The 25,818-nt window shown below is 35.4% G+C and overlaps 1 protein-coding gene across 1 annotated transcript in view; it reads left to right on the top strand.

Annotated features, from left to right (window-relative positions):
* Nucleotides 1–1,336: 1,336 nt before the first annotated feature.
* LOC115440515 (F-box/LRR-repeat protein 7) overlaps nt 1,337–25,818 on the top strand; it is a 73,106-nt gene continuing 48,624 nt past the window's right edge. The window contains exon 1 of the mRNA XM_030164855.2: nt 1,337–1,636. The gene's annotated coding sequence lies outside the window, so the exon portion shown is untranslated. The remainder of the gene's footprint in view (nt 1,637–25,818) is intronic.

The following is a 25,818-nucleotide window of genomic DNA, read 5'->3' as shown; positions in this document are numbered from 1 at the left end:
TTGTTATTTCTGAAAGTGACACGTGTTTTTTTCCATGATGTGTGTTTTTAGTTTTAAAATTATTAAATTTTATTTTGTATTTATGTCCTCTTGTATTTTTAGATTTGGTAATTTATATTTTAGAGTATATTTCAAAATATAGGTTTACAAAGTTTTTTTTTATATACACGTAAGTAAATGTAAAAAGAATATTATGTATGGGTCTAAGGAGGAACAAAGTCAGACATATTTTTTATCTTTTTTAGCATTATTAATTATTATATTGTGTTAATAAATTAAAAACATGACACGCTAATCTTACTTATTAATACAAGAAAAAAAAATAACATAAAATATCTTTTGTGTGTAGTATATTGAATTAGATTTTTTAAAATTTATTAATTAGAAAATGCACATACACAACCAAGTCAAAGCAACGAAAACCAACTGGTTAAGTTACAGTAGTATATAAAAAATGTTGAATATTTTTTTTATAAAATACGCTCACTAAACGAAGTCAAAGCTAATCAAAACCAACTAGTAATGTTATACCCTACCCAATCACTGCACTATCCATATAAACCTACGAATGACAATATCGTTAATACGACTTATGAAACGGACCCGACACGCCGAACAAACCCATACCGCAGAACGACTTCCCAAATAAGTCGGTTGTTACCAAAACGACAGTCATTTTCTCCGACGTAATACCGTGGTAAAGCCACTTCAAGTTCTGCAAATTTATAGTGAAGGCAAGGAAATATATCTGTCTCTTGTTAATGTGAAGTTAAACGATGGTCAGAAAGAGAGAACATCAGCGCTTGAGCCTCGCTAGCGGGACATCGACCAGCAGCTTTCAGAAAAACTTTGACACAGTGTAATAGTGTTGTAACTCGAAAATTTTGTTTGTGAAAGTTGCGATGTTAAAGCACTTTGTATTGATTAAAACTTGGAAAGAAGGTGTGGCAATCGACAAAGGCCACGTTGTATATTAAGTTGTTACTGGATTGCTACAAAGAGCTAAAACAAAAGTCTTTTAAGTTAGGAGCTTTGGTATTATGTTTCAATAATAACATCTTTAAAGTATGATAACTATATTACCATACCTTAAAACACCTTTTTAGCTGCAGATGGATTTAAATGCTTTTAAATGTCACACGATTATACCCAAGAGTATTGACGCACCTGTCAATATTCAAAAAGCTTAGAAAAAATGTCAAAAATTCGTCACAAACCGAGCTGCAACACTACACACCTCACGTTACTTGCCCCGTGGACATCGACAAAAACCGTGCAGCCTGCCCTTGCGTGTGTGCGTGCCCGCCCGTCCGCATACTCACGCACACATCCACGCCCGCATACCGAGCTGCGCGCGCGCACAGAAACCAACCGTTTTGCATCCAACGTTCAGTTGTTAGGCCACTTTCGGGGTCAACAATCGTTTTATCGTCAAACTAAAACATTTTTGGCACATATATTTCCAAAAATCAAACAGTGTTTGTGTTAAGATGTGTTAGTGTCTCTGTAAGTGTTAAGTGAAACTATGTGAGTGATAATGCGCCATTTACTTATACTGGATATGGTCGTGTGTTGAAAAATGTGGAAGATCATTTTCTACGTTAAATCTGTGAGGAAAAAGGGGGCCAGTGTATAGGTAAGTTACCACATACCGGAGTGTGTTTGAAAACTTCGTGCTGGTCGTAAAATTGTGGAATTTTTGATGATAAACGTTCTTTATTTGGATTCGAATTTAGAATTAATCATTCTTTACACAATGTTTTATTATCACTGTTTTTATATTTTAAATATAGAACGTTTTCCCATATTATTTGGTTTTTACACAAAGAAGTTTATAATTTTACTCCCAGACTGGAAACTGCGTTTTTGTGAGACAAAAACGAACTTTTAGTTGAAGTTGAGCTCCAAATTATTATTATAATTAAGAACAATAATAAAATAAATTTCTCTAAGATTCTTATGCAAAATTCAAATAATTTTATTGATGATATCAAAATAATAAAAGAAAGAATTTTATTACATGTTTTTAAATAAAATCCAATTTGTGTTTCACCAGCGTGGTCTTTGTATCACCATAATCAGTAGAAGAGGCTTGGTCTTACTAGTATTCATGTGGACTGAAGTGATAGAAAATTGTTGATAGATGCACTTATAAGGTGGAATAAAACTTTGCCGTAAAGTCAGTTTTTGGCCAGCAAAAAAAATAAGCAAGTTAAAAAAAGATTTCATCGAACATCCCATTTTGAATCAGTTTTTAATTTGTAAATTTACTGAGCAGTATCCAATTAGATCTCATAAAACACTGAAAAGGACGTCAAACTAATACAACTCTTAAGTAACTTCCTAAACATGTAATTGTAGACTAGAACTTTGATTCTAATTGATTGTAATTAAGCAATTTTACGATTGCCGTTTTGGATTGTAATTTGAATAGCTGTTGAATGTTTGTTTTTATGATATGACTGTAGATTTAATTTTCTTTTTTTGGGTAAAGCGACCTCTCTAGAAAATGCTACTTGTTCTTTTCAGCTGCAGTTGAGATATGCCTTATTTATCTCAACTACAGCTGAAAAGAATATATAAATTAGAAGAAGAATATACTAAATTATCGATATAACTGTAAGATCCATAAACATGTCCTCATTTCTGCGGATTTTGCAGGGTACCTGAATCCCAGTTATCCAAGAGACCTAGAATCTAGATCAACTACAAACATTTTTATCAATTTTACGTACAAGCCCCAAATAAATATTGTAGTATTTAAATAAAATATATATAAGTAGGTAGGTATAAAAACCGCAACGCTCAAGTATTCCGAACTGCAGCTGCAGATTTCAAATATCGAACTTGTTTAAACGCGATTTCCAGCCAGTAGTAACGCTTATCTTAATTGAACCAATTTTGATTGGACTTTCACTACACTTAGGTATCGCAGTGGAATGCGGTGCCTTCCTTGTTTAATATCAAAACTCTTTGGTCAAATTCTATGTTCTTTTTTTATTTAAAATCGTTTTTTTTAAATATGGAACTGGCAGAGTATTTTCTGATGGTGAAATACCTTTAGTGATAATACTTTATCATATATCTGTCTAAAGTCTTAAGATGACGACAGCAAACTAGTGCCAGAGTATTTTTTATAATTTAAAATTCTGGATGATTCTTTTTTATACATGTACGACATAATGACCCTACTACACCTGATGGTATGTGTAGTACGGTCCAATAGAATTTCGACTGACGGAGATGATTACCCCACGATAGTCGACATAATTATGTCGGCCTGTTGGAACCGGATATCCACAGGCTGATCCTGGAACGCGTCACACTTACGTGGCCCACTGTGTTTTCCTGTTGTTTATAGCAGTTTTGGCTTACCATCAGGCAAGTGACATAACTAGCCTCTATTCTTTTTAACTGAGTATCACTCACAATACTAGAGAAATTGCTGTCAAACTTTTGTGGAAAACGTAGGAATTGTGATGTCGAGCGAGTGGGTTTTTCAATTTCTATTAAAATCATGTACCAAGCCACGGAAAGGTTTATCATGTTTTGGCAGTCTATTTATGCTAAAACAATACTGTAGGCAACGGTGTGTATTATGTCCACGTATTCTTTGAACAAAAAAGTAGCTCTAATATAATGCAACTTATTTGTAAAAGCATTTATAAAGCATGACCAGAACTGTAATATTATTGATTAAATCCGAAAAGTACTTGACTACTTCTACTTACTACTATGCTACAAAAGCAGATGTCGGCGAACTTTATCGTTACTACTTAAGGCCAATGTACCTATTAACCCGATATAATAATAAAAAAAAAATGAATTTGAACTTATTGAAAATTTTGAATTTAAACGATATGCCCTAAGTTTTTTGCATTGATCTGGCCGGTAGACCTATCTAAAACAAGTGTACAAAGATCTATCACATAGTAAATGCAAACATAACACTAAGACAGTAATGTAAGTTGGTCCAGTAGGCATTGGCTGTGCCTTAGGCATTGGAAAGTCAATGGATGCTGCTTACTATAAGGCGGCTTATTGCTCGTTTGCCTACAAAGGAAAAAAGAAGTTGATACTATCAATCTACAGTATCAAGTAAGCTTTACCTTTCTAAGAGGCATCTATAGCCTTCCAGCTTTGCTTTACCTTCCCAACTTCCAGGATGTTGCATTCCACAGGTGCGTTACAAATTTCTTAGTATCTCATTCAAATTCAGATTAATTAAGAGACTTAATTTAAACCTTGTCCACGTCGATACAGGTTCATTTATCTTCGGACCGCCGTTCGACTCCTGTCGCGGACTAATGAGTTTTTGGAAAAATTTCCTCTTTTGTGTGCTATTTTTTATAGGTAATTTGTCTTGCGTTAGACTTCATCTATCATCTTTGAATGAAAATAGTGTTATGTTTTTTATACAATTAAAGGATTAGACGAGAAAGTCTCGCCTGGTGAGCACACCAAAAATAAAAATAGCAACTCTGTCCAGACCTTAGAATTATGGAGCTTTGCATGCCATTCCTATGCGTATGTTATCCGATATTAGACGAGTTGTTAAAAATGATTTAATGAAATTATTACTGCCAGTAATTGGGTGGGACATTTGACGACAGTTTAGATCTGTAAAAATCAATTCTATTTCGTGGCAATTTGGTAAAAAAACTCTATATGTTCTTAGTCTTATACTTTTTTTTTTGTTTATAATTAGTATCTAAAATTATTAAATAAACACAAAAAACATGATTTTTAATTCACAATTAGGTTTTCTTAATATGCGATCAAAATAATAATACACTGCATGACCTATAATCTAATACATCAAACGAAACAAAAACCCAACAATCACATCCAAGGATCGTAAACGTACGAGTTAATACTTTATTCAACACGCAACAACATCACTTTTTGTTTAGCAAAAACAAAGAATTATCTCTAATTAGCGCTGTGCCATAAACGTAAGCGGAAACCGTCTCAGTGAAAACTTATCGAAGAAACTCGTTACAAATGACATAGAAAAACGGATTCATTGGTTACCCTTTTCTGCTCGCCTGGTACAAATAAATCATATCTAGACATGGAAGGCTCATTTTTTACTAAAACCATCTTCCTGTGCATGGCCTTTTATGAAGCGTCGGTAAGCTTTTGGTTTTAGTTTATGAACGTGTTCTAAGATATCTCCTTCAGTGATAATTGGAGTTGAGGTCAGTCCAAGTGTGTACAATGTTGCCACTACAGTCTCTCATATGATCTGCTTGGATACCGCGGCATTTCACTACACTTTGCTGGTGGTTGGATATATTATATATCCGCCCGGCCAGCGACCACAGTATACAAGGTTTTTAAAGCCAACTTAGAGGCCAACGTAAGTATGTCGCGCTCCGGTATCAGCCTGTATCCAATTCCTACAGGCCGGCATAATCGACGGCTGAGGGGTCTGGTGACTCGATATTCTATTGGACTCTATTCTACTTATCATGTGGTGCTGTGGGGCAAATTTGCTGTGCACATACAAAAAATTGTTGAAAGTCTACAATCGGTCACAGAGTTTTATTACAAAATTCCAACTAGAATATAATGTCCATTATATTTAAAATATTCAGGCAACCGTACGCAATACTTATCAATGAATCAGTTAGTTGGGCAAAACGAACATGACGCGTTTTTTGGAAGTCGAAAAATCAAACACCAGATCCCCCAATCGATTAGACGGTACTCAGAAAAAGGAAAAGCAAAGTCTTTGCTTTTGAGCCCATAATTTATAGTTGGAACCTGACAACGTACAGAATACTCGGAATCACGTCACAGCAATCTTAGCATCTTAAGCGAGGTTTATTAACCAGAAAACTTGCTGAAGTCGACTTCCGTGAGCAATTTTTATGAAAACAATCACTTGCATGACTTGCGGAAATTGTGTGTGTATTGAAAAATGCCGCTAAAGGCAACGCATCTGGAAATTCTTTCGCAATATATTGCGGCAAGAACTTGCTAATGTAAATAAAGCTTTAGGCATTGAACTGTTATTGGCAAACACGTTCCATTTTTAAATTGGCAAATCATTCTATCAAATGTTGTTATGGTGTAGTTTGTCGCCGATCTTCTAGTAGATTCTGATCTAACACTCACTGACGTTTCGTCTGCTTTCTTTGAGAACTGATAACTGACAGATCTCGTGCGTAAGATTCCGTTTGCATAAGCTTTGTCTTTACAGTACAACGTTCCCATTGTACTCAGTGTACTTTGATACTAAGACTCATGACATTCCACCAAGATGTTTAGTGGTAAACGTTGATAATATAAAGATTTGGATGGTGTTAGTATTGGATATTATTAGGCGGGAGAATTAACTCGTCTATTTTTATAAGTTACACAGTGATGCAACTTCAATCTGATCAAATTATGCATAGATAATTTGCACTTCTGCGAATTGTTTATTCGGTAGTAAAAAAGCAACAAAAACACTGAATGAAATGAAGAAATCTTCAACGGATTAGTTCCGTATAAATGGAAATATCAGGATTTGAATGAAAGTAAAATGTATTTACATCAACCGACATTTTTAATCCTCTACGGTCTATTCGGATTAAGTTCGCGTATATTTGTAGCATTGAAATGTTAAATACAAGTTTAATTATAATGTAATACTATTCGCGGTCTCTTAGAGATGTCATAGATAGGCTTTGGTCGAAATAAATAATATAATTTACTAATAAATAATACATTTTAGTAGAGGTAGGCGACTGCAAAGTGAGTTTCAACCTCCTTTATGTATACATTTTGACCTTCGTTTATTTTAAAAAACAAATACTATTTTTAAATCTTATTCCATTTTTAAATAAACTCTAAAGATTATTCGATATTTGAAATATGCTGCTAACTGCATGTTCTTTCTATGTCATTGTAAAATATATTTTATACTTACATACCATTGGTTTTATTTTAAATGGTAACACGAGTTTTTATTGCGAAAGTCAGGTGCCTGTGTTTTAAAAATAACAGACGTTCATAATAGAGACATACCAGACTCGAACAAGACGTAAAAAACAAAACAATACGTGTTTGTACATTTGGTCGCCAACGCCATCTGTTAAACGTGACAGCTTTCAGAAGTATGAGATGATGTTCTTTATTGAATCGATAATCAAATCGATTGTAGAGCCAACATTGGTATCTTTTATTTCTTTTTGTAATTATTGTAGGATCAACGAATCCTCTCGCTTTTCCTATCTCCCCTTCTCAACCATTCAAGGCTGAAAGTTCTGTTAATGAGTGTTTAAATAAATATATAATTTGCCTAACAATCTAATTCTATACTTCAGTCATTTTAAAAACTAATTACAGGATCACCAAAGCAAATAGTTAACTAGTTTAATACAAAAGGGTGTTGAATAAAGATAAATTTAAAGGTTGGATAATGTCTTTGTAAACGTATTTTATATATATAGTATATTTAAAGGTGTCTTCGTAAACATATATGGTTTCTTTTGATATCCGCCGAGTAGCGTAGTTGTCTTCCGTGTGTCAAAATATGTATTGAACAGTTCGTTTAGCGTAACAACTAATAAATGTATATTCAAGAAATCTTACTCAATTTTATTAAAATATAGTCATAACCCAACAAAGGGCGTCGCCAAGGGGCAGTTGTCCCCCCTAGATTTAAAAAAAAAATTGCCAAAAAAAGTCCTAAGTCTTTGATTGGACTTGCTTGATCGATTACTCCCGTACGTCGAAACTCGAATGAATTCACCATTCTTAATGCTTTATCTTCAAAGCGCTAGAGGAGGAGGAATTCATACTTTTTTCATTCTTCATATCAATTTGCTTACTTCTCCTTCTCCTAGGCCATCGGCTGGCGACACTCTTGTTAATACATACCAAATAAATCGAGAAATTCCGAGCTGCAAAGAAGATATTACGACCGCCAACCCTTTAATTAACATCTTAATAATCTCGGATTTAGAAACCAGTGGAACTCAGGATACTTTAACCCTACAATCAGCGTTCTAATACAATTCAATTAACCGAGTACGGTATTAAGGGCCCAGTTTTGCAATATTACGAGTATATACTAGGCTTGCACGAGTTCTAATAACTCTACAATGTTGCTTTAGTAAGGAACGTTAACCGCTTGTGTAATTAGGTCTGAAAAAATACTTTGTTAGTATTAGTAAGATAAGGGTTTATGGAGACTTAACTTTTTTTGTAATTCTTGTGGGCTAGGGAGATTAGTTTTAAGTTCAATTGTTTTTATTTTCTGGATACATTGGTGTGACTTCGGTTTTTTTATATGGAGGGAGGGTGGGTTGTGGGAGGGGGGAGGGAGGGGCCTTTGGTGGGACCAAAAAAACTCACCGAAGTCAGCTAAAGGCGATCACTTAACTTTTTTGTATTCTGAAATGAAATGAAATGAAATGATTTATTTGAATCTGTAAAATGTTATACATTATTTAGATTCCGTCAATATTAACTCTACCATCAGTTCGGAAAGCAGTTTTCACCAGAGAAGAACGGGCAAGAAACTCTGGTGTTGCTCTTTTCAATCAGTTTAGGGTAAAGACTACAGTACATGATAAAGTAAGAAGAGGAAAAAAAAAGAGTTAAGAGCAGTTCATCATTCACAGGGAGAATACTTTTAAGTTCAATTGTTTTTATTTTCGGGATACATTGGTGTGGTTATGGTTTTTTAAAGGGTGAAGGGAGGGGGAGGAGGCAGTTGGGGCAAAAACAGAAATCGTCGAATTCAACTAAGGCGAGCACCATGTGAGGCCTGCGCATGCGCAAAGGTTTTTCTAAGGGAAGGAAAGTGGTGTCACAGCGTCCCTTCTACCTACACCTACGTCGACATAGATTTTTAATTAAAGTTCTAGCAATTTAACCTCTATGTTTTTGATTTTCTTTTCTCTTCATTCAATTACATTATGTAATAGTGCACTTGAACGAAGTTCTTGATAGTTCAACTAATTGAGATTCTTATAGTTCCTTAAGTTTGTTATATTTAACTAGTTTAACAGTTAGTTGTAACAACTCAGTTTCAAAACAATTTAGTTTGTACGAGACCGAAATTTTGACGGATCGTAGCAATTTGTGTAGATTTTCCCTTGTAACAAGCTGATATATATTTATTGTTTTATACTAACACGCAAATTGATCCTACTGCACCTGATGGTAAGTGGAGTGGATATATTATCCACCCGAATAGCGACCACCGTACACAGGGTGTTATAACCCGCCATTGTCACGTGTGTTGCGTCCCAGAACAGCTGGTATATATCCCAATATGCCGGCATAATTGTGTCGACTGGCAAGTGGTAATCATTTCTCGTCACTCAACATTCTATTGGACCACTCCACTTACAGGTTCAGTGGGATCATTTGGCCGTTTACGTACAAAAAAAGTTTATTCGTCCCCTGGGCCCTTATTCTGTATGATAGTGTAAACGCGTAACGCGGCCATGTCATGTTATCTTCGAGAAATGTGCGTGGAATGGTATTATGTAAGCCAAATTTCTATAGTCCTAAACATCATGCGTTGTGTTACGTGCTTGCTACGCACTGTTAAAATAACGTGCGGGATAGAGAATAAGGCCCCTGATTACGGCAAGATGCATTAAACTAGAGAGCGTACTGAGCGCGTACAAGATTTGCACTAAAAGGGTCATAAAACAATGTGCTCTCAATGCGTCGTGTTAGCGTCAAGTGGTTCAATGGAGATCGTTAGCTTGTTGGTTTAAAAAACAAGGTAAAAGGCAAAAAGTTCGAATGCATTGAAGGAGTCTTTTTAAAGCTAAGTGAACACTTAGTAAGGCCACTACAGCAGAGAATGCCAGAGAAATCGCGAATTACAAATTAAAACTGGGATTTGAAGTAATATAATATTTTTGCCTATAAACCTATGTTGGGAAAATTACAGGTTACGAAATAAGGAAAGGATCAGAAATTAAATTTTTCGGCATCGCTTAATTTGCCATTCTAAAATATTTAATTTTTATGTTCCAAACTTCATTTACTGATTTACTTTAATTATAAAGTGATAATTATAATACCACTATTTAATTAGATAATAAAACATTTTGGAGTTTATTGATAATTTTCAAATCAATTATTACAATACGACTCAAGGACATCATGTTTTGTAGCTAGATACGTATAATTAAATAAATACATTTGGTTCCACATTAACCGTTGTACAGATGTGGGTTTAAAAAGATGTGAGCAGAAGCACACATGCTTGGAATATTAATTCACAATTAAGCTACTGTCTGTGTTTTTTCAATTTATATTATTAAATAATATTCTGTTAACAAATTCAATTACTATTTTCAAACTGTATAACATAGCATTTAAGTACTTCACAAACTATATATTTTTAAAGCCATTGACGAATTTTTAAAATCTAGCAAAAACACCCCAGATGTTAATTGAAAAGCTTTTCATTGTACTAGATTGTGTATGTCACCTTGTTTCCTGACTTTTAAAATGATTGCTTGTAGCATTGCTTCCTCAAAAAGATATATGTTACCAAAGGCCTACAACCTACTTGGAGTAATAAATAATATGATATTATGCATTTGGATACCTACAAAAAATGTGACATGTGATTGCATTATTTGTTTTTATAAACTAAACTTATAAGGAACTCTTTGATTCCGACCATAGTAATTTTTTTTTCAAACATCGACTTATTTTTGATTTCAGAACTATAAAATTAAAGGATTCTATATATATTTTTAAAACAGCCATTGACTCATTCTAAATCCAAAACTATTTACGATTAAAGGGTTAATCTCTTCTAATAACATAATAGTGTTATAAATCAGAAATAATAACAGGATATTCAAATCATATTCATGTTTGAATTCGGATCGCGTGCCGAATATTTAAAGTGTATCTTGTATTTTGCGAAACATCGCATCGGGCTACATTTTCGTGGGAACGGCATGTGCTTTTTGATCTCTTTGTATCGATTAGATCTTGATTTATTCGTTTATTCGTGTATTGTAGGTTTTCATCAGATATGAGCGTCACGAATATTTGTGTTCGATGCTACAGCGGCTTATCGGCTAGACGGGCTGTATGATTTTCATCAGATTAGATTTGTTAGAGTATCAAACCTAAACAAATATGTAAAGCACGCCTTTAGCATGAAATTTGTTTTGTAAAAAAATCCAGTTAAGTTTTCAAAATAAATGCAAAAATTTATCATAATTAAATATGTTATTGGTATTTAGTTTTTTTTTATTTCCAGATGGCGGTGGTCTTTTTAAATGTAAAATCCTATACGTGGAGACAAAATTAACACATAGTACAAGATGGTGAAGTAACATCAACGATATAATTAATTATTCCATGGGACTCCTATCCCATCCAATAAAATTCTTAAATTAAGTTTTTAACAGCATATAAATAAGTTAACACCAAAAACTTTGACCGGAACCGATAATGTTTTCTAAAACGGCCCTTAGGAAAACACTTCCGTGAGAAAAATCAGAAAGTTGTAATAATTGCGTCGACAATATACATATGTATGAACCGTTTCCAGTTTACATAAAATAATGTATGTCCGTTACGGTGTAACTTAATATTTACGACGGCTTATGTAAATATAATCAAATATATAAACGGGCAACGGTTCTAAAACATAGCCGAAATATGGCGTCACAATATTCGAAATTCAAATTCAGAGAGTACCAATATGGCGGAAATAAAAATGGCGTCGCAATATTTTCGAAATTCGAATGGTACGGTACACCGTTAACATATTTTGTACACGATTGGATAGCGTCCACAGCGCACGGTGAAAAACCCGCCATATTGGCTTGTTCCGACGAGTTGCACTCCGGGGTCATCTTGTGTACGTCAAATACGACAGGCTGGCATAATTCTGGCTACCGTCGGATGCCATGTCGCTCAACCGTATTCCTGGAATAAAATTAATCAAATTATATAAATTAATGCCTTTAAAGGACTGTATATAATATCAGCCCTGTATTATATACTGTTCCACTGTTGGGCACGGGCCTCCTCTACTACTGAGAGGGATTAGGCCTTAGTTCCACCACGCTAGCCTAGTGCAAATTGGTAGATTTCACCCTCGAATATTCCTATAAAGAATTTTTCAGGTATGCACGTTTCCTCGCGATGTTTTCCTTCACCGTTAAATCAAGCGATAATTCACAAAGAATACACACATAATTTTTTAGAAAAGTCACAGGTGTGTGCCCTTGGGTATTGAACCTGCGGACATTCGTCTCGGCAGTCCGTTCAACAACCAACTGGGCTATCGCCGCTTTTTTACAGGACTGTAACATACTATTAAAAAGTGACTAAAAAGTAAATTAGTGACTCGATCGGTACAAAAAAGTATATTGTATTGGATAGTTAAAGTTTGAGAACTGTTGCATTCCGACATCCACATTAAGGCATAATAGTCAGTCAAGATGGCCGAGTAGATCTGTATGGGTGTGAAGATTAACTTTTATGGGTGAATGTTATTTCTGAGGTGTTCGGATTTATATCTCATTAAAATTCGACCGCGAATTAGGCTTAACATCGAAATTTAATAAATATTAATAATGCATATTTTTGTATTTGTTACGCAATTTGTTAAATATCTTGTGCTGCGTTGAATCCACACGCAATCCTGACACCTGGCCCTGCATCCTAAAAACCAAACCCGAAATAAATTTCATACGTATTCGCGTACAAACATATACTAAACGGATTCATTCAAATTTGATGATTCATTCTTATCACCCATACAGAATAAGCGCATATTCGATTTTGATCAATAAATGTGGAAGAAATTATAAATTAAGCCTGTGTTTTTTAATATGATATTTACTCATATGGCTAATCTTGTTTTGACCAGTCATAATGCCAGTCAAATTTAACGACTAATGCCTGATTTAACTCGGTCTCAGACGCGCAGCAGGAATCCGGACTGTGACCATTAAACGTGGTCACAATTCATCTGGCATTCCAACCTATGACTCAAGCGCAGTGGTCACATAACTTATAAGTCATAACCGACTTAATAATAGTCTTAATTTTATTTTTATATTTTTTGATTAAAACATTTGTTGTTTTGGTTTTTCTGTTCATTTTAATTATACGTGAAAAAATATAACATGATAAAATTTTATTAATTGGTTTATTAAACTCTAATTAAGGTATTTTTTATGTTATTAAAAAAACAGTTTTATAACGTACTTAAAATAGTTTTCTAAGTTTTTATTTCCCATGGGCTTATGATTCTAATTTTAAAATTCATAAAACGGTATTTTTTAAAATTCGAACTTCAGAAAAAACTCAACAATATTTTAGTGCCAGTTATGTTAGCGGACATCATATGGTGAAAAACCTGCCATAATGGCTTATTCTGGCCATTCGCAGTGTTCAATGACAGCTGGCAGGCCTAAGCGCCGTTATTTGGCGACCATAGTAGGACTTTAAATTGGTCGCAGTACTGAAGCAGATGCTACCAAATGCATCAGTCACTGTTCTGTAAGACATTTAATAATCATATTATGCTTTTTTAATTGATGTAATCTGCGACCACAGACTATGCATTGACATTAGAAGCTCAAAAAACCTTATTAATTTTTCCTTCAACAGCTGATGTTTGCAAGATATTGTCAGTTTTCTACATTAAAAAATATCTGTATATCTAAATGCAAGCATATATTAATTATGCTACAGATTTAACGAAGCATATCCTACGTTATATTATACAAATACCATTAGACGATTATGTTTTTTGTTTTAATATAATGTTTGACAAAACAGCCTTACCAAACCGGCATGTAATTAATGTTTTTGCTTATTTTTTTATGATCACGTATAAAGGTTAGGTAATGAGTCAGCCGCGGTAATTTATCATACATCCCACTACGAAATAGTTTCACTAAAACGTGTGTTGTAATGTTTCGTCTGTAGGTTGTGTCCATTTTTGGTACCATGAGCATTTTTTGGAATTTTAATTATTATAAAATAGTTTTTTTATATTTTATTTTTGTCTTCATTGTCTATTTTTATTTTTTTGAGGTTGTTGTGTCTCCTTTTATAAAATAATGTTTGTTTAATTTAATTGTTTTGATTAAGATAAACCTTTTTGATACATTTTAATCACTGCTACTGCATATTATAGTTTAATTTCATCCAACCAAATTATATCATATGTTTAGAAATAATAAATATTATTCGTATTAATAATTTTTGGGCATACCTACAGTTACTTAATTTTAGGTACTTTGTACATTAACTTTCTAACATACAACTCTACATTTGAACGGTAAGGATCTGGCTTCGGTTCCCTGAATGTAAGCTTTTCGGTGTACCAAAGAGTGGAATTTATGTTCGACTATAGGAATGCCCCTATCAGATCATGGACCGAAATACCGTTGGTTTAATGTGGGTGCACTTGTTTCTTTGGCTACCGCGTCTGGGATACAGGTGTGGCGGCTTTTATTTATATTTAAACACCAAATAAAGGTACTAGATAATCTATAGATCAGCAAATGCTGTCCAATTTATTGACTAATGGATGATCTTCGCTTGATGGTCGACAGAATTGTTATTTCTTGCCCTATTATGTACTACGTACAAGATCTGGCGTTCCAAACACTCATTGTGTTCGACTCAACAGTACTGCAATCCGTACACTTGACTTTATTATGGTTTCCAGTTTCAATACTGATAGCGTGTGGTTATGTACGGAGCAGCGCTCATAATATAAGAATTCGAGTCTAAGTGTAAACCTGGATGTGAATAAAAAATATTAGTCTAGTAAGTAAAATTATTTGTTTTTCAAGTGAATAAATATAACAGTGGCGTTTCAGTTGCCATTTTAGTTGAGATTTTGAACAAATAGTTTATATGGACGTTCGTGTCTATAGAATATACGTCAATAGTTACTAGATAATCTGTAGATTATGTGTCGGCAAGTGCTATCAGAATTTGTTGAGGATTATCTTCACTTGATGGTCGACAGAATTGTGTTAGTATTTGCTGATGTCCACCAACTGACTCTGGTGCGGATTTTCAGAACTTGCCAGTATGATAAGTTCTCCTCCACAATATAGTGATCACTATCCAATCAAAAAAGAATTGGAGATTTTTTTCTAACATACATGTCAGTTTTAGATTAAATTATATACATGTTGAGTTTTCCCAACTTGGGTTTAGATTATAGCTATAGGTTATAATATTTAAATTATTGTAATCGTAGTATTAAGTCTGCTGGAAAAATGAAAATAAATAAATATTTTTTGAATTTCAAAATCTACTTCAAATAAATAGAAGGACACGTGACATATTAATTAAAATAACGTTTATAAATATTATCTTTATTCATATTAATATGTATAGTTGTTACATTACCTCTAATACCATTTGTCTCAATTTGCCGACACATTTTGTCTGCCTCAGTAACTCCGTCATCATTTTTTGTAGGGACGCAAATATTTTTATTATGATTGAATCGATTATGACTTTTGATTGATTACAATCGATTGCGTCTGTTAATCTATATCATTTAACATCACTGGCACGCAATTAAAGAAAAGAATATTCCTATAAATTATGTGTGCCGTCAAATTTAGATAGATCTGTAGATTTATGCTTAATGTTAGTATTCGTAGGTCATACTTAATTTGACATGCAATGCCGCCTAACGAGATGTCTAGACTAAATCACAATAAATGTATAAAAAACAGGCCGTATATGGCTGTAACGATTGTATAATGTTATATGCATGACAATGGTGGCAGAACCTGTTTTTATGTGAGATTTCTTCCATTAAAGTATTTTTAGTTTATAAATATACGGCCATTTTATGTTAGAGCACATCTCTTTCGTCTTTGCTAAGTTAGAGAAAGAGGGAACATAACCTAAAAATATAAAGTTCGATTGCCTTCATATTGAAAAAAGAACGTTTTTTGTCCAGCCTATTCAATGCTTTAATCAGTTTTAAATCTAATTTATAATTGAATATTTAGCAGGAAACATAGACAATACAGATTGCGAAATATAAGATAATATTTAAATGTGCTTATAGTAAAAAGTGCTTAGTCGATTTCGAAATTACAAAGCGATTTAAATGTTGTATTAATTTGTAATTTTCGTGTTTTATCCAAATTGTCTGTTACTCTGGCCTGTTATAAAACATTTTTTTTTCATAATTAACCTTTTTTAAATTTAGTGGCCAGTACTACGTACCAGCCAGATTTATTGTTATCGAATTAATGTGAGTTATTTGAAAATGGACTTCAAAATATTAGAAACTAACTCGATCCCATCCAGGATTCAAGCACGTCGAATGCAAGAGTTGCATGTATTCTTACGTGCGTGGGTTTATAATTCCCGTGGGACACCTTATTATTAATGCAAAATCAGGAGCGAAAGCAATACCAAATTCAAATTCTCCGAAGCTAACTGCGATGTTGCCGATGTGCCGATTCCAAACGCTTGTTCCAGGAATTAGTAGGTGCTGTACAGCGACTGTATCGTAGGTCTAGAAGTTTCTTTAGCATGTAATAGTATCTTGATTGGGGTTATATTTGATTTACTAAATGTGTATTCTGTTTGTATTAGAATCTGGATTCTATATTCAAATTGGGTAACAGAAATTTGTTCGTTCGAAATTCAAAAAAGATTAAGCCATCCGAATTTATATGCCAGGCCTATGACGTTTTTAACCCCAGATGGAAAAGGAGGGAAGTTGTTTGTTTTACCGTAGTTGGGTAAAAATATTGTTGGCGATCTATGTGGTTTTTAGCGTTTCTATATATCCGGAGAGATGGAATTTTGAGGTATTTCTCAGAACCTGTTGCTATATAACGTGGCATAAGACCAGTGCCTGAGCATTTATTCGACAAAAAAAAAGTTGTAAATCTTGTGCTCGATGTATAAAACTGTCTACTCCTATTGCGTATACACAATTTTATAGGTTAAAGAACTCGTGTTGTTGGAATTTTGGGAATTTGACTTTTTGAATAAAGACAAGTTTTATTTTATTTCTATGTTGGCATATAATGAGTCTATTGGTATCATTTTTTAAATTTTGATCATAAGTACTGTACGTAATGTACTGAGAAATACAATTAAAAAATTGATCACTCTTTAGAAAGAGACAAAACGAATGTGCGGCTAATGCCTCAATTCTATATGTCTGTAACGTAGACATATTCTATGTCCATAGAATGTACAATTATATCTCACACTTTTATATATTAATTTGATGATTAGATAGTGTAGGATACACACTTGCACAGCTAAATAAGTACACGTACGTAATTAAGCGGGAACACTGTGTCACCATGCCTCCCATATAAAAGTGACGTGCGCCTTTGTTATTTCTTTACGTCCACTAATTTGTTACTATTTACTATTACCTAAGTACACCGCTGTGTATTAACGTACTCAGGAACTTTGAAAATACTTACTCAGAGATGATAATGATGCTTGTATGTTTGGTCGATCGACACTTTTTATAGGCTGCATGCACTTCACTTAATTTCAGATGCAGTGAAGCCACTATTCCGAAGTGCTATAAAAAAAACTCAGTGCCACCCTTGAGTTTAATTATATACGCTAGGGTTGTCACTCCCATACGCTACATACAACAACACTAATCCTACAGATAGGACCGGCCAGTCTTTCTCTATATATATTGAAACCGCAAAACCATGTATCTCTATATCAATATACTAGTGTGAGTTGATGCCATCTTTTAGACGTTCTTCAAAAACCCTTACCACTCATTCGACTATGGCATTTAATTCAAGCATTCAAACGTGAATATTCCACACAAAGATGTCATTATAATTTTATGGTGTGGTTTTATAGATAAATATTTCGGCTCTCATTACTCGAACATGGCATTGATTTATAGATATTTACTAACACTTTCATAGCGAAAATAACAGTTTTTATCACGTTTATTTTAAAGTTTTTTGGAGTAACTGTTTTAAATAAATCTATGCTCGAGTCAATATTATACTTTACATATCACGCATTTATCCTCAAAGGGGTTTGCCAAGGTGCAACTAAGGCACTCACTTTTGGTCAAGTGTGTTCCGTCCCATGATAGGGGGTGAGCTTATCATATCGGGCACAAGTTCCAGACACCGGGCTGATACTAAGCAGAAAAACCCAAATATCACTTTGCACGACTCGGAATTCGAACCCAGGACCTCAGCGCTGTCGTAACGTATTTTACATATAGCATTTCAAATGTGTTTTGTTTGCTTTAAAAGTAATAGCAACTAAGATTCCGCGCAGATGTTATCATATAGCTAAGCGACACCATGAAACCAAAAATTTCTCATACTTTCGCAACTGTAAATATCATAGTAATCCTTTCTATGCATATTGACCACGTCTATACAATAAATAATATCAAGTAAATATAATAATATTATCACGTCACCTAAAAATGAAATAACATTTTCAAAATACATTAAAAACGCTTCATACCATAAACAATCATACATAAATCGACATAGAAATTTCGCGTCACGGCTTTCTAATAAATCTCGCCGTGAGCACACCATGTTTGTCCTGACGGCGACCATTGATGCATTGTGGGGGACATTAGTTCCGCGGGCAATTTTCCACGGAATGCGACCCTGGGGTCATGACACGGACGGGAACGGACTCAGGTGATGGGGTCGTTAGGGGCCGTTCAAGTATTACGTAACACAATTTGGGAGCAGGGGGGTCTTGTAAACTTAGAAAATACAAGTCCGAATTGAAAAATTCTTTAATGTTAAATAGCCCTTATCGAGGAAGGTTATATTTAAAATAAAATGGTTCTCAAATCTCTAAAACTTTACCTTTTAATGTTGGACTGATGGTCTTGTGTCCACACTTTTACTATTAATTATAAACAGCTACCAATAAAAGCAATTTATTGAAAGTAAATATTATAAAACCAATATTAATATAGGCAAGGTGATCTTTTTCACACATTGTATAACGTTTGATATAAAAAAATATAACGAGGAATCGAGAAGTCGTAAAAAATTATACACGGCCTTGTATGGATCATGATTGTTATTTTTAGAGTCAATAAAACATTTTTTTTTTATTTTTGTTTTTATTGCTTTGTAATCAAACAGACACAGAATAATGAAGCGGATACTTATAATCCAACTCAGTAGTAGAGGAGGCCCGTTCCCAGCTGTGGGACAGTATAATACAGGGCTAATATTATTATTATTTATACTTATATAGTTCTTTAATTGCGGTATAGCATATATTATAGCCAAAAATATTTTAAATTGTTATTTAGTAATTTCACAAATGTTCCAAACAAATCAATTCAAGTCCTAAAAATTTTTGGGAAACATTGCGCCCGTTCTTCCAGAAATCTAGTAAGTATATTAATAAATACAGTGCCTATTAATAATTGTGCCTATAAAGATAATTTGACCCCCCAAGGACCTCTAAATCCGTCCCAGTGCCAGTGTTCCTTGTAAATTTACTAGCTAATGTTACAACGGTCCCGCCGCTACCATTTTGGGAATACAACCGCCCAGCGACGGATGACAATGTAATTATTTAATTACTTCCTTGTATAAGGAATTAATTAAAACATTCCCAAACACAAAGGGTAATCGTTTTGATTAATATAACGATAGCTCTTATTGCTATTGAGTTATGACTTATATTATAAATGTTATGTAGACTTATGAGTTAAATATCATTTATAAGGAGTTGGATGTTTTTTATAAATGTGACTGGTTCGGTGGCGTAGTTGTAATGCGTAAGAGGTACAAGTATGACTATTACGCTGAGGTCATGGGTTCGAATCCCGGCTTGGGCTAAAAATGATCGAGACTGAGTTTTTGTCATCGATATATATGTACTACGTACTAGATCTAGCGTTTCGTACTCTCATTAAGTTCGACTCAACTGTACTGCAATCCGTACACCTGACTATAGAATGATTTCAACATTAACAGCGTGTGGTTATGTACGAAGTGGCCCTCATGATATAAGAATTCTAGTCTAAGTGTAAACTTGGATGTGAATAAAAAATATTAGTCAAAAAAGTACAATTATTTGTTGTTCGAGTGAATAAATAGGTTATTACAGTGACGTCTTGGTTACCATTTTAGTTCAGATTTTGAACAAATAGTTTATATGGACGTTCATGACTATAGAATGGTTTTCCCCGTCTTAAAATTTACTTGGTCGCAGCTCGGAGTCAGGAAGTTAGCGGTGTGATACCCCCGTGCCTCGGAAAGCGCGTAAAGCTGTTGGTCCTGCGCCTGATCTCTCTCCGGTCATGTCGGATTGCTGTCTCAGCGAACTATGAGAGTGAAGGAACACAATGCACCTGTGTATTGCGCACACACTTGTATTAATATCTCCTACGTGGCTGATCTCCATTGATATTGGCCGCCGTGGCCGAAATTGGGCTAGGAACGATTAAAATCATTGGCTTTTTAAAGGAAAACACTTGAAGATTTTGAAAAAGTTTTTATATTAGCCGTCTTTACCAACGATTTGGAACGACCACTACGTGAATTATTTCAGAAATTTGTATATCCTGCGATATATGATTAATCGCACGTCAATATTACTATAAAAATGATTACCTAAATGTGTAAAAAGACAAAGAATTGCACGAATTCCATTTACCGCAAAAGTGCTCTTAATAACACACACGCCCTCAAATATTTCATTGTAGTAGAAATTATTCTTGCAATATTACTAAAAAATCTACCAAGGAAATTATAGAAAGAGATGGAGTATACATTTATCAGTGCGTGCGAGCGAGAAACCATAACATATGAGAGAAACTAAAGATAGTAATAAGGGAACATTAAGATGGCGCCCTTTACGACCTACTTGCTCCTGGCAACTATGAAACTGTATGGATATTAAAAAAATACATACATCTTATTGCATTTTCGCCGCGGGAAGAACGTGAACTGGAGCGCTGTTTTGTGAATAAGTCGCTGCTGCGAGGCAGAATGGATGCAATTTATTAAAAGTATGGAATTAAATTATGTTGAATTAAAATATTGGTATTAAATACATGGTTTGCATTGAATTCGCCAGAGGGTTTGTGTTTTGTTTGAAAGCATTTGCGTCGACGTCACGTATTGCATGAATGTAAGATCATTCTATATTATTACTGTCTATACTTATTACCTATTGGAATTGTTTACTAAGTCTCTAATTTTTATAAAGATAAAATCGTTTTGTCTATTCCTACCGTTAAGCTGCAATGTGCCGACATTGGTGTATTCCAGTTTGATGTTAATGACCAGAGTAAATACTGGTCATTTTTAGACAAAATAAAACCTAGTTTTGGAGTGATGAGTTGAGTGTCTTAGAGATTTATACTTTAAAACTGGAAGTTATGTTGTTTATGGACAATTAGGAGACATACCATCAAGCGAGTAGCTTGCTTGTCCAGTCATATAGTTGCATAAAACCGTCATATTTTGTCATGTTAATGCTATTAGATGTTTTCAATACTTAGATATAATATGCGTTGAAGCCTGACCTTAAACTTAATATAAGAATTTAATTCCAAATTGCACCACAAAATGGCAAGGATTTTATTTTTATACTTAGGTTATAATACCCCTACTTAATAGTCATTATACATCTCATCACTTAGTGCATTTCATCACCAATAAAAATTGTTATACCAAGTTTATAAGTTAGATAGGCAGGTATCAAAATATTATAGATCTCATCGCTTAGTACTTTCCTTCATTATTAAACATACCTAGCTATTATTACCAAGTTTTTATACAATCTAGAAAGGCAGGCATCAAATAAACAACTTCATAAAGGAATCTAATCCCATATTAACGCTTATTACGTCAATTATAGAGTTCTATATCTATTTCGTATTAAGTCGTAGTGTAGCGCCATTTTAGGTATACCGATGTTTCGCTTGATTTTAGATAGCACGATAGTTCCTTGTATGCTCTCGACTGAATGAAATATACTGGAAAACTGACTTCGTAGTCATAAAATTCATATCGGGTTTTAGATAATTTTGTATGGTATTTGATTCCTTTTGAACATTTTTATTGTTTTGAATGACGAGATGAACTTGCCGATCGCCTGATGATAAGCGACACAGCCGCCCATAAACAGCAGAAACACCATCCAACACCTTGAATAACAAAGTATTGTTTGGTATTCCACTGCGCTCGCCATCCTGAGACATGACATGTTAAGTCTCATTATGTCCAGTAGTTACACTGGCTACAATGTCCTTCTAACCGGAGCACAACAGTGACTACACACTGCTGCTTGGTGGCAGAAAAAGATATTGCGGTGGTAGAAGGTGAACTCTCACATATGAGAGACATTTTCAACAGGTTCGCATAATTTGGGACTGTTAAGGGGTAATCATCTCTCGTCAGTCGACATTCTATTGGACCCCACTCCACTTACCTTAAGGTGCACTTTGCAGCGCACGTATAAAAAAACATTTATTTATTATCATAAAAATATTATGAAATTAATCAGGATTAAATTAATCTACCGTTACTAAATCGAAATAAAACTAGTTATTGGATTTTTTCGTTATTTTATTCCCGAGTTACTGAATACGTTACCGTTACTAAACTTATTACGAGATTAACAACAGCTGGTAAGCATCAAGCTATTTGTAAATGAAAGTTCGCAACACCAGATGCCCGAAGAGGGTGTCTTTAACTCTTTAATCTGCAGTAGTTATATGAATAAAGTTTGTCAGTTTGTCGAAATCTGCGCTTGGTTTTCATTGAATGCATGCCCATGCACGGGGATATTTGTTGTGGCTATACACACGGTTAAGTGTGTATACCTCATGGTTGCCAATTCACATTGAGGCTTATAAAGTCTCTCGAAAATTTTTTGGCCTTCTGCTCTCTTTTCACCTTAAGAGGTTTCCTTATCCTTCCCCCGCACTTCCTTTCCAGCTATCCCTTTCCAAATTTCCTGTAGGCCCCTGCATCATGGTCATGGTTGCCAATTCCCATTGAGACTTACTTCTCACAACTTAAATGTGTGTCACATAAATGCGCAAAGTGTACCGAGCCACTACAGCGATTTATCAGAAACTTTTACAAGCGCCAACGTTCACGCCGTTCTGATTTCGGAAAGCTGGCTCAAGCCTCATTTTCCTTCAACCCTTTACCCGCTCCCTGGTTTCGTTCTGATTAGAAATGATCGACTCGACAGGAGGGGTGGCGGGGTTGCTATTTATCTACGTAGTGATTTTAAATATAAAGTCGTTATCTCTTCCTCTGCATTTTGTTCTGCCCATGCGGAATTTCTTTTCCTTGAGGTTTGGGTCAAGGGAGTGAAAACCTTACTTGGTGTTGTTTATTGTCCCCCATCTCTTGACTACTTCTCCAGTCTGGAATCAGTTCTGGAATCTATAGGATCTGAATATGCTCATCACATCATCATGGGTGATTTAAATACTGATCTCCTTGCTCAACACTCCTCTCGGTCTCGTAAACTCCTGAACATCCTTGAATCGGTTAAGTTACATGTCCTGCCAATGCAAGCTACCCATCACAATATGGACGGACATGATACTTGGCTCGATATTATCCTCACCTCCGCTCCTTCCCTCGTTTCCTCACATGGTCAAATTCCGGCTCCTGGCTTCTCTCACCACGACCTCATCTATATTTCCTACATACTAAAATCACCTAAATTTCCTCCTAAGGTGCTGTACTTGCGTAGTTTTGGTCGCATTGATTCGGAGAAGCTTGACAGAGATGCTGCCAATTGTAGGTGGGATGATTTGATTGCAGCTCCATCTATAAATGATAAAGTCGACATTTTCAATCGCTCTGACACTGCTCTCTTCGATATTCATGCCCCTGTTCGCAAAATTAAACTTAAGCGTCCCCCTGCACCTTGGTTGACTCGAGGGGGTTCGAATGGCGATGAGACGTAGGGATCGGGCCTTTCATCGGTACAGGAGAAATCGTTCGGAGGAAAACTGGTGCCTTTTCAAAGTTGCAAGAAATCGGTGCAATCAGCTGGTGCGTAATGCTAAACGCCGTCATATTCTCAGCAATATATCACTATCTACTACGGCCAGTATCTGGAGATTCCTTGGGACTCTAGGTATTGGCAAGGATAAAAATTTAGATCCCTGTGGGGTGACTATTGGTTTGGATGATATTAATCGTCATTTCTCTTCATCTATCCTGACTGATCACCAAACTATACGTCGCACCATTGGTTTCTTAGACGGTCTCCCTAGGCCTAATATCAACCATTTTCAGTTTTCCCCAGTTTCGATGGGCGACATCAAAAAGGTAATCCTTTCCATTTAATCCAATGCGACTGGCTGCGATAACATCAGTCGTCGTATGATAATCCCTATCCTGGATCACCTACTCCCAGCCATTTCGGACATCATTAATGGCTCCCTTTCCTCTGGCATATTCCCATCTCTGTGGCGGAAAGCCATTGTGATTCCTCTTCCGAAAATTTCTAACCCTTCCCATGCGAAAGATTTCCGTCCTATATCCATTCTTCCTTTCCTCTCCAAAGTGCTTGAGGCTTGTGCACATAAACAATTGTCTGAGTTTGTGCACCTCAACAACCTGTTGTGCCCACTGCAATCCGGTTTCAGACATGGTCACAGCACTACAACTGCGCTACTCAAAGTGACTGGCGATATTAGGGGCGGGCATGGAGGACACCAAGGTCACTGTATTGGCCTTGGTTGACTTCTCGAACGCCTTTGGTACTGTCAGCCACGACATCCTTCTAGCCATCCTCTCCCACCTCTTGATCTCTCCTTCGGCTCTGGATTGGTTCTCGTCTTATCTTCAGAGACGCCAGCAGTTGGTGCGACTTGGCGATTCCTCGTCCAGTTGGTGCCATATAAACTCTGGAGTTCCTCAAGGCGGCATACTCTCCCCATTGTTGTTTTCATTATTTATCAATCTTTTAACTCAAGAACTTCAGTGTGCGTACCATCTGTATGCCGATGACTTGCAATTATATTCTCAGGATGGAGTCGATAGCGTGTCTGCGGCCGTTGACAGGGTGAACAGGGACTTAGTTAAGATAAAATCCTGGTCCGACAATTTCGGTTTATCCGTGAACCCTGTGAAATGTCAGGCCATTATTGTAGGCAGTTCAGGATGATCAGCAAGGTGGATAATACGATCATTCCACCCGTTAGATTTAATGACACAATCATTCCTTGGAGCTCTAGTGTTCGGGACCTCGGTCTGCATATCGACTCTACTCTGAGCTGGAGGCCCCAGGTAACGTCTGTCTGTCAGAGAGTCACCGGTACCCTTCGTGCTCTTTACCGTCTGAAGAACTTTCTCCCGCCCAAGACCAAGACTCTGCTGGTGCAAACCTTAATCCTTCCTATAATCGACTATGGTGATTTGTGCTATTTTGATCTGAATGCAGACTTACTCAACAAACTAGACCGACTTCTAAATAACTGCATTCGATTTGTGTTTAACCTCCGTAAATATGACCACATTTCTTCCTATCGTCTACAACTTAAATGGCTGCCTATACGTCAACGGCGTTCGTTGCGAGCACTAACGACTTTATTCTCTTTTCTTACTCCTCCTACTTACTTATCTTCAAATTTCCAATTCCTCTGTAATAGTCACAATAGGAACCTTCGCTCAGCTAGCAATCTTCTCCTTAAATGCCCACCTCATAGTTCTGACTTTATTCACTGTTCTTTCGCTGTCCAATCCATTCTTCTATGGAATTCACTCCCAACCGAAATCAGATCGTTGACCACTCGGTTTTGCCTTCAAAAGGAGAGTTCGACAGTTACTGCTAAATGAAGCGGAATAGTCA

This window comes from Manduca sexta, chromosome 6, assembly GCF_014839805.1.
Source record: "Manduca sexta isolate Smith_Timp_Sample1 chromosome 6, JHU_Msex_v1.0, whole genome shotgun sequence".
NCBI lineage: Eukaryota > Metazoa > Arthropoda > Insecta > Lepidoptera > Sphingidae > Manduca > Manduca sexta.
The sequence above is the reverse complement of the archived record's forward strand: the minus strand, read 5'-3'. Positions and strand labels throughout refer to the sequence as shown.